The sequence below is a fragment of the Balearica regulorum genome, chromosome 1 (assembly GCF_011004875.1).
Source record: "Balearica regulorum gibbericeps isolate bBalReg1 chromosome 1, bBalReg1.pri, whole genome shotgun sequence".
NCBI lineage: Eukaryota > Metazoa > Chordata > Aves > Gruiformes > Gruidae > Balearica > Balearica regulorum.
Window position 1 is genome coordinate 51,261,490 of NC_046184.1, and position 10,007 is coordinate 51,271,496.

The following is a 10,007-nucleotide window of genomic DNA, read 5'->3' on the forward strand; positions in this document are numbered from 1 at the left end:
AACATCTAATGCCACTTGAGAGGCTGTGGGATGTCCTACCTGGTCTCAGGCTACTCTTCTGGAAAGGCATCAGTTCCCATATGTCCTATGCTGTATCTGCTAGCTCCAAGGAGATGTCTCAGATAGATACCTTAGGGGTTCTCACATTGCTTTAGATGCCAATGTGTAGGCAACTGAATCAGGCCTTGGATCTCCATTGGCTATAACAGGAATGCAGACTCATTTAGTTGCCTAAATATAGCCCCTAGAGATGGCCTTGGGTACCAAAGGCATCCTTGGAGGCTGAGTGGCATGATGGAGGGTCTGCAGAAGAACCAAACCTTCCTGGAGCTGTCTGTGGGGGTGGGCACCTCTCCCCATCCCAGGTCCCTCAGTGGTGACAGATTCAGTTAGGCAATGGAATCCTGCACGTAGCCTGTGTGCGGATACTTAGGTTTGGGTGTCTGCCTGGTGCACTGGATGCCACCCCTACTCACCTCATTGAACTTCAACTGAGTTCGAACATAGAAGATATATTTTGCAAATATGTATTTTTCACAAATGGGATGAATGTTTGGGAGGATTCCTGAGTCTTTAAAGGATCTGCAGGTTTAAAAACAAAGCAAAAAATGTAACATGTAAATATGGCATTACGAATCGCTAGATATGTTAATCAGAAGTTCCCTACTTATCTGCATAAAAACAAACAAAACAGAAAATACTCATTTTAATGCTGATTTGAGGGAAAATTTTCATTGTCAAGGTTAATGCCATGCTTATCCCACTCTTCTTCCTCCCATTCGACTTCCCTCACTTCTTCACATTATTTTTTCCAGGCAGATGCAGACAAACCCACTCCCATTGCTAAAATGGTTTAACAGTAAGGAAACATTTGGGCCTAGGGCTTTGAAAGCCTATTGACAATGTTAAATACACCAAGATGCTTAATGACACTTTGGGGGTTTTTTTTCTTATTATTTTTCATTTTTAAATAGCTTGAAATAGAAGTGAAAATTTAACAAATGGTTGTTCAGACAGGTGCTATTGATTTTAACTTTAAGATGTGAGGTTTTAAGGTTCCTTTTCATTATTAGGCATTTGGCTTGCTCCCCTTGTGCTGCTGGTGAGCTTCTGAGTCCCGGTTCTAACACAAATTTTGTTACTGAAGATGCTCAAACAGGTTGTCTTCCTGTCAGTCTTTCATATAAACCAACTAAACATGCATTGGAAGTGCTGCGAGATTGTAAAAAAAAATGTACCAATCAAATCTTGCAACTGCTCCTTGTAAGGACAAGCGTACAATGAAAACTGGGTTTGATTTTCAAACTCAGGAGTTGTCCCCTTCAACTCTGAATCCAACATATCCTGGTGAAAACATGCTTGTCAGTATTTTCTTGATCTGCTCTACTGGGACCTGCTATACTACTATACACAAGGGGTGCTGCAAAGGAGCACGCGATGTGATGGACATCAGATTTTGTGAGTCTAGACACCAGAAGGCACATTTCTTAGTAATGTGGGGGTAACAAACAAAGGAATGTTGCTCTTATTACCTCTTAATTCAAGGGCAGTTTTACTCTCCATCAACCAGAAGGAAAGGTAAGTGCCCTCCTCTGCAGGCACCTTCATATTCTGGATCCAGCTGCCAGATGAGAGAGTGCTCAGAATCTCTCACATTTCCCCTTTCCCTAAACCCTATATTCATTTTCTCTTTCCCTAAGCCCTATATTCCTCTGCCTTTGCTCTGCGTGAGCCTGGAGAGCCATCGTCCCACGTCCTCCCCAGAATACAAAGCACCCTCAGTGCATGACCCCACTCCTTGGCCAAATGCTGAGTCCTTTTCTTCTGCTGTAAGAGCTTGTTCTGCATGACAGTGCTTGTGTCTTTAACACGTCTTTTGTGTGGCAAGTTCTGCCCGAAGATTTGCTATGGGTCTCCCATCGAGGTCAATGGATGTGGTAAGTATGTCTGCATAGCTCAACCCTGCTTTACTGTAATTGCAAAGAAAGGCGAAGTGCTCGGATGTGATAAATGTGTCATTCTTCACTCTGGATGCTGGCTATCACAGCTACTGTAGCTCACCGGCTCCTCAGAGGCAAGAATGAGGGTACAGCTTGCTTTGCCCCCAGCCCTTCTACTCTCATCCTCCCAAGCCTCCGATCCAGTCACGTAGAGTGTGACTCTATCACAGATGTCTTTATTCCTCCTTCCTCATCACAAGGGACCAGAGGAAACCAGATCCACTGATGGATTCGGAGTTAAAGAAATTATTTATAGTCAGAGTTTACTTCAGCCAAGATGAAGATTCAGCTTATTTCAGCTGCAAGTGCGTGTGTCCACGGACTTCTGTGGGACCTGTGTCTGCGAATAGACCTGAACCTGCAAATATCCAAGCTGGCAAAATAAACTGGACTTGATTCGGCCCCTAACAGAATTTAAAATTCCATTACAGAGGCAGAAGGAGGACATGCTTATCCCGTTTGTTTTGCTACTACGAACTCTTTTGGTAGTTTTGTAGCCACACATTCGCTGCCGCTTTATTCCCTTCGATTTAACTGATGCCTGTCTTCGTTGGACTGTTTGTGCTGTACCTTTTAATAGTTTGTTGGGGTTTAAAAAAAAAAACTTTAAGAGGCTTTTTAAATAAACTTTTTGTTACTGAGTATCTCAGACTTTGCTTGGTTACTTCAGTTGATAACCAGCTCCTTAAAACACCTCTGCCCACTAGAAAAATAATACCTGCAAAAAAATCATTTGGATTTTGGGGAATTATTGCTGCCATCGCACCGCACTATACAATGCCAGTATTTCTGCCTTCAGATGTAAATGCCTGTGCAAATGCTGCTTTTCAATTAAACTGTAGTACAATTCGTTGAAGTTTAGCCAAAGAAAGCCTGTGAATGGAAACACTTAAACGATACATTAGGATTTAGTTACAGACTTTGCATTTGTTTTCTCAACCAAATGTAAAACAATTGTGTAGTGGCCCATAGGAGAGAAGATTGCACTTGGGTTTTGTTTGAGCGTCAGTGTTAACGATCAGTGCTCAAGCGTTTTAGATTTCAATCTTAAATTAGCAATTTAAAGACAACAAAGAATGATTTTCATGCTTGTCAGTTCTGATTAATGTAACATTAACCCCTAGAGAACAGTATATTGCTCCAGTACTTTATTTCAAGTTGCAAGAGACCAGCCTTGAGAAACAATGAAAGGCTGTTTGGGGCTGGTTTGGGCTTTTTTTTTTCCTTTTTTTTTTTTTTTTTTTTTGTTTGTTCGTTTTTTTGAACTTGAATTGTAAAGATACCACTATCTACTGCTGCTATCGCTCTTACTTATTGCGGGTCTTGTGGTTGTTATTTTCCAATGTATGTGACAACGAGAGATTTCCTAAATTGCAGCCCTACCAAGTTAATGCCATTTCATTGCTTCCTACAGATCCCGGCGCTGATTTTGCAGCTCCCGCGTTGATCCCGAGGAGCCCCCAGCTCCCTGATCTGAGCTTTCAAGGGCAAAAACTGCTGGGAGCATGCACAGGAAATTTATACGCTTCTCCCCTGCTGAGTAAATTACAGAGAGAGGAAACAAAACCAGAATGTGAAAGTGGCACATAAAATAAGAGCAGTTTTGCTGTAAAAGCCGTTGCTTTTTGATAACTGCCTGTAAAAAAGAAATTTTGCTGCAATTTCCCTGACTGTAGAACAGCAGTTTAAATGGTTGCTGTTTGCTCTCCCCAATTTAGACATGGTGAGATAGGCCTATAAGGAAGATGGTAGAGAAGAGGAGAGGCCGCGCAATAGTGCATTGGCCAAGTGGGGTGGATCAGGGTGTGAATGGGGCCCCCCGGTTCCCCACGTCCCTTCCCAGAGTAGGGTCCATCTGTATGGGACAGCAGGAGATCTGCCATTGGAATAGATACTGTCCCCCAGAATGAACTGTTGGAGAAAGCCTGGTGCTAAGTTTGCAGTGTGATCAGTTGACTCTGCAGAAAATGCTCCTCGTGTATGTTTAAATGAGGGCTTCAAGTCAGGAAAAAGAAGTTGCATTAGAAGGAAAGAAAAAAAAAAAACAAACCCACAACCTTGGAAAGTTTCAGCTTTCCAAATTGCAGCAATTAGACGAACAGTTTTGTATACAAACTTCGCAAGACTTCCAAATAATTCAAATATATCCTCTGGTGGTTGCAACCTCTCTCACCCAGCAATCCCTCTGTGGGAGAAGCAAAGACTGTCAAACCTCAGCGGGGGCATGGAAAAAAAAGCCTCTTCCATCCCTGCTGTTTATATCTACTTGTGTGTTTCCAGGGGTTTAGGCCACATTTTGTTTTGCTTCCCTTCTGTTTCTGCCTAAACATTGGGAGTGGAGAGCCAACAGCTGCCTCACATGAGCCCATCACGCAGCAATGAAGGCAAAGAAATAAGTATCTACTGAACAACATGCACTTTCTTGCTCTTGCTGTATTTGCCTTGACTCCAGTGGGAGCTTGAGGATCTGCAAGAATCACAGACCTGGTCTTGACAGATGATTTATGCTTCATATATTTATTTTTCCATGGTATTTGTGTATTTAGAAGCATTCACAGATTTGAATGGAAGATTGGTACGTGCCCACATACATGTACATGTATACATATGGAAGTAACATGGTATGTAATCCATGCAACAAATAATCATGACTTTTAATTTGTACCAGAACAGCGTGCCAGAACATTCTTGGCATCTGAGTCTCCACACAAGCTGTATGTCAGGAGTGGGAAGCTGTTGGCAGATCCAGAGAGGGGTGCCCAAAGAGGGGGGGCTGCACGTGTGCCTCTGCCCATACCTCTCATCCAGGCTCCTCCAAAGCTACTTGTGAGGCCCAGGAGAAAATGCGTGCTCAGGTGCTCTTGCCACTGCCTCCCTCGTTTCGGATCTCCCCTACCAGCTCCAAGATGTTGGCACATCAACGCTACATCCGGACAGCAAGGCTCACAGCTGGATGCAGGGCGTAGGCAGGGAGCTGCAAGAACATGAGGGGCAGCTCCATGGCAGAAGAGCGTGAAGGAAGCAGCCGTGTAAGTTCATCTCCCACAAGATATGACAGACTGATGCAGCATCCTGCTCCTTTAGGCATGGTACAAATGCATAGCAAGAGGAAGTTCCTGCAGCGAAAAGGCTGAGTTTTAAGCTTATGATACAGACACAGGGGATAGGACAGGAAGTGTATGGTATTAATTTATTGGTTTTGTCATGCTTCTTGGGCTGCTTCACCTGTGTGGTGCTAAGTACCAGTAAGTTCTTCTGGGTGACAGCTGGCTTCCCAAAACTTGAGGTGCCTTTCCGAAAACCCTTACATAAAGAAAAAAGAAAAAGAAAAAGAATGAACATCTGGGAACATGCTGGAAAGCTAACGATGTTTTCTCCAGAGCGTGGAAGTTCCCTCCCCAGATGATGGGAGGGGCCGGGGGAGTGGAGTGAAGGCTGGACTCCCACTGGAAGGAGCTCGGGAGTCAGCCTCTGCTCACCCTTGGCTGCAAACAAGAGGGAGGAAGAGGAAGGAAGGCCAGATCCAGGAGCAGCGGTGTTCCCTCAGCCCCCAAAGGCCGCGCCTGGAGGCGGGGAATGTAGTGCCTGCTCCCCACTATTTTATGCATGCACGAAGGCACACCCCTTCCTGCCCGTAAAAACTTTCTTTTTTAAATCTATGCCTGACGCTACTTTAATAATATTGACAGTAGAATGTTTTACATTTATGTTTCCCTTTTCGTAAACTTTTTGGAGGCTGCTCTGTCCTCCACTGTTTGTTGCTAACAGGGAAAAATGTTAAAATCAAGCATCGACTTTTGAGCCTAACCTAGGATTTTGACAACTTCTAGTTATCCAATGCTGACATTTAGCACAGTTTACTGTGCAGTCACTCAGTGCTATTGCGGTGAAGTTTCATAAAAGCTGCAATTACAAAACAGATGAGACACTCTGGTTTACGTAGAGGGGGCGGTGGTGTAATTTTTGTTGTTCTGCTGCCAAGATATTCAGGAACCAGGGCTCGTTGCAGACTCTGATGTGCTCTTTGTAGCCAGTGAGAGGTTCAAGATGTCACTTTAAGAAACACCAATTGAAAACCGAGTTCTCAAAATATTTCACCTAGTATGGGTAAAACTACCTCCTTAGAGTACTCGAACTTGAAGCAATTCAAGGAAATGTCTTTCCTGTTTGTTTACTTCAAACCCTCAACAACATTGTGGGCTTAATGAAGTTCACTGCTTGTCTCATTTCTCTAGATGTTCTGGAGTTTCTGGTGATCCACCACACGAGTGAGTCTTTTATGCAATAAAGGTGAGAAAATACTGCAATAAAATGGGAGGACAAGATTGTGAAACCACTGATGGTGGCAAAGGGCATTTGGCAGGCACCAACTTTGAAACCACTTTGATTTTTTAATTGACTAAACTTCAAAGCAATGAGATCTTTCTGACTTCCCAAGCTTTTCACCAAAATTAATCTTTTTGGTAGGCCTTTCCTTGAAGCATACACTGAGCTGGGAATACAACAGTGAACTAGGTCCTCCTGTACACCTCATGAGCCCTGTTTCAAACATCTTTTTGCTTTGGGTTTAAATGTATATTCTCTATGGGGAGTGGCTTATACAGTATATGTGTCTGATTTTGTCATTTGGAAGATCATAGGATCACAGAACCACAGGTTACTTCATGTTGGAAGGGCCATGAGGAGGTCTCTGGTCCAACCTCCCACCCAAAGCAGGAGCAGCTGTGAGATCAGACCAGGTTGCTCAGGATTTCATCCAGTTGGGTCTTGAAAACCTCCAGGGATGGAGGCTGGACAGTCTCTCTGGACAGCCCATCCCACCATTTGAGTGTCCTCATGGGGAAAGATGTATGTCCTTATATTCTGTCTGAAGCTCATGTTTCACCTCATGCCCGTTGCCTCTTGTCATCCCAACAGGCTGTGAGCACCCCGGCTCCCTCTTCTCCATAACCCTCTCTTTAGGGGCCCCCCAAAGCTATCTCAGCTCCAGGCTGAGCCAGCCCCTGTCCCTCATGAGGCCGACAGATGAGACCTGTGCCTCTCTCTAGCAGGAGCTGAGGAGATGCGATGTGGTGCCTGTTCCACACTCCCTGCTGCCATCAAGGACCTTGCCTGGCCACTGCATCCAGCTCTGGGCACTGTCATTTAAGAAACATGGTGGGCAGGCACAGAGAGCAACCAAAAGGATGAAAACTGATCTGTTAGGAAAGGCTGAAGGAAATGGATTTACTTAAGCTGGAAATGAATGGGGAAATGGTAACAAAGGTCTTCTGATGGGTAGAGGTTTGTTATGTTGCAGGTGGTGGTCACTTGTCCTTGATAGCCATTGGGAGTAAGAAAATAGAAATTATGCGCAATTATTAATACAGATTATGTGGTTTATATATAGGGAAAAACATTCGAGTGAAGTAAAAGAACAAGACAGTGCTAGTCTCACACTGCAGGGCCTTAATCGTTATGAAAAGATATTTTAAAAAATCTTCATTTTCTAGATGTTAAACTAGGGAACAGAGGGATAACTCTTACACTACAAGACTGTGCTCCTGTATAACCTATTCCTTCCCTACTTTTACAATCCACTTAGGGCCCATCAACTTGCACCACAGGCCTCTACGGATGTCAGTTTTAATCTGAGTTACTGGCAGAGCAGATTTGCCGTGCTGCATTGGATGGTTAGTGCTTGTTCTTCAGCCTCAGAGGCAGGATGCACATCGCCAACACAGAACAGTTATCTTCCCATTGCGTTCTTCAGGGATTGGGGCCTCATGGTCATGGATGCTGTACCGTAAGATGAAAAGATGGTCCTTCCACTGAGACACTTAAGCTAAATGAAAAGCAAGGAAAAAAACCATCAGTACAGGCAGGGAAACAGGAAGAAAGATGGAGAAACTAACACTGCTCTTGCAACTCAACTAGGCTCATAATGCCTTGGGTATGTCAGCAGCAACCTCTCGCAAACAGCAGCAGAAAGGAAATTGTTGGTAGTGTTCACCACAATGCCACAGGCATTTCCTGCTCTAATTATAGATGTTGTGGTATCTTGGGCATGACACGAGGGGCATCGCACAGACTTGTCGGACTGCTGCTGCCCAGCGAATTGCAGTGTACAAGCCTTAAATGGTGTGGTCGCTGGCGATAAGCGCTGGGGCTTTCCAGTGGTGACCACTGTAGGTATTTTGTGGTCGGAAGGATGGAAACCACAGCGAAGAGCTTTCAAATTGTCATTTAAAGTGAAAGGTAAAACCAACAGGAGTCTGTGGGCATTTGCAAAGACATCCGGGCTGCTGCATGGGAAACAAAGCAGTCACTGCGGCTGCAGAAAACGCCCATTTTTTTGCCAGTGTCCTCAGTTAACAGAACTATTTTTAAAACTAAAAATACTTGGGTTTTTTTTTTTTTTTTTGCATGCAATTTTGTTAAACACTGACCAACATTCTTTATGAAATCCTGACTTTGCTTTTTTTTTGGTATAAACTGACCCCTATGGGTCCACAGCTGTAGCTACTGCTCCTGCTCCCTGGTACGTGCCCCAGGGCCAGATCCGTGCAGGCTCCCTCCGAGACAGCTCAAGCAGAGACTTTAATTCAACCTCATGGGGAAAGGATGCTATCTTTCTGTTGTGTTTTTATTCGGGACTCTCAAAACACCTGAGAAATATTAATGACCCGGATGTCTTGGATGTCAGCATGTATGAGAAAGTTGAACATCCCTGAGTGTTGCTGGACAAGGCCAAGTTTGGATCTCACTGATCCGGATGAGAGGTTAACCTGGTGCGAAGGCAGCTCCTCGTCCTCGCTTAAGAGGCAATTGCACTGCACTGAATTGGCCTGCCCCGAATGTAGGAGTTTTGCATGGGGCTTTCCTGCTTGCCCTGTATACGCTTTATGCTTGGGAGAGAATAGAGATGAAGGAATTATGGAGACAAAGGAATTATGTCATATATTTCCTATTTTTGATGATCTAAAAGCCATTTTTAAAACTTACTTTAACTGAGGCCCCTCAGGCACAGCTTTCCTTCCCTGCCTGGAGAAGCAGGCAGGCGTGGGATGCAGCATGCCCTCCACTGAGGGCTGCCTGAGGCTCCGAGCCACACTGTCAAGGGTGAGGGAGGAGAGACATCATTCTGCTTGCCTGCAGGCACATGAGGGGGAAAACAGCTGGGAAAAACCCCACAGAGCCTGTACCTCTGCCTCCAGCATCCCCAGGGCTTTGTCGAACCTTTTTAAAGGTTCACTGGGCAGCCGTGGCCTGGGAGAGGTGAGTGGCTCAGGGACTGGGGCGAAACTGTGGGTCCTGTGTGCAAACCATCAGGGTTTGTTGGATGTCAGGGCACCTGAGGACAAGAGCCTGGAAACAAACTCTGCTCCCAGCTGCTCCGGAGGAAACAGCTGGAAGAGAAACCACAGGGGACCCTGCAGAGCCTCCTTCGGCACCGGCAGAGCTGCGCTTTAATGCCTCGTGTTCAAATCTACTCTTGTTTGCGGGGTGTGCGGTGGGGGCTGGAGTCTGGAATTCATGTGCCAAAGCTGGCAGCCTGGAAAGTAGAGGCTCAAATGTTATATTCGCTGCACAAGTGGAACAGAGCCTATAAAAGTCCTCGTGCTCATGCAATCCGTCATCCAAGATGAACAGGGCAGTAAAAGTAATGATGATCATCTCCACTTTATACACAGGAAAGCAGATGGCTGAGGGAGAGAAAATACTTCTTCTAAGTTCCCGCAGGGAGCACAGCCCATTTCCCAAGCCAAGGAGTTAGCAGGTAAGTGGGTATCTCCTGGGGAGGAGCATTTTCACTGCAGGGGCACCTGCTCATCAGAAAGGAACCAGACCTTTATTTATTTTGCTTCCTTATTAGTTTCACACTTGGAATGTTGGTCTTCTAGCAACTCAGTGCTTTCTTGTTTATATTCTTCTAATTTCAAAGGAAGGTGTTTTGCTGTCCTTTATACAATATAACTGTTTCTCATGTCAAATCCTTTAAAGTTGCTCTTTGGGGGGGTATAAATA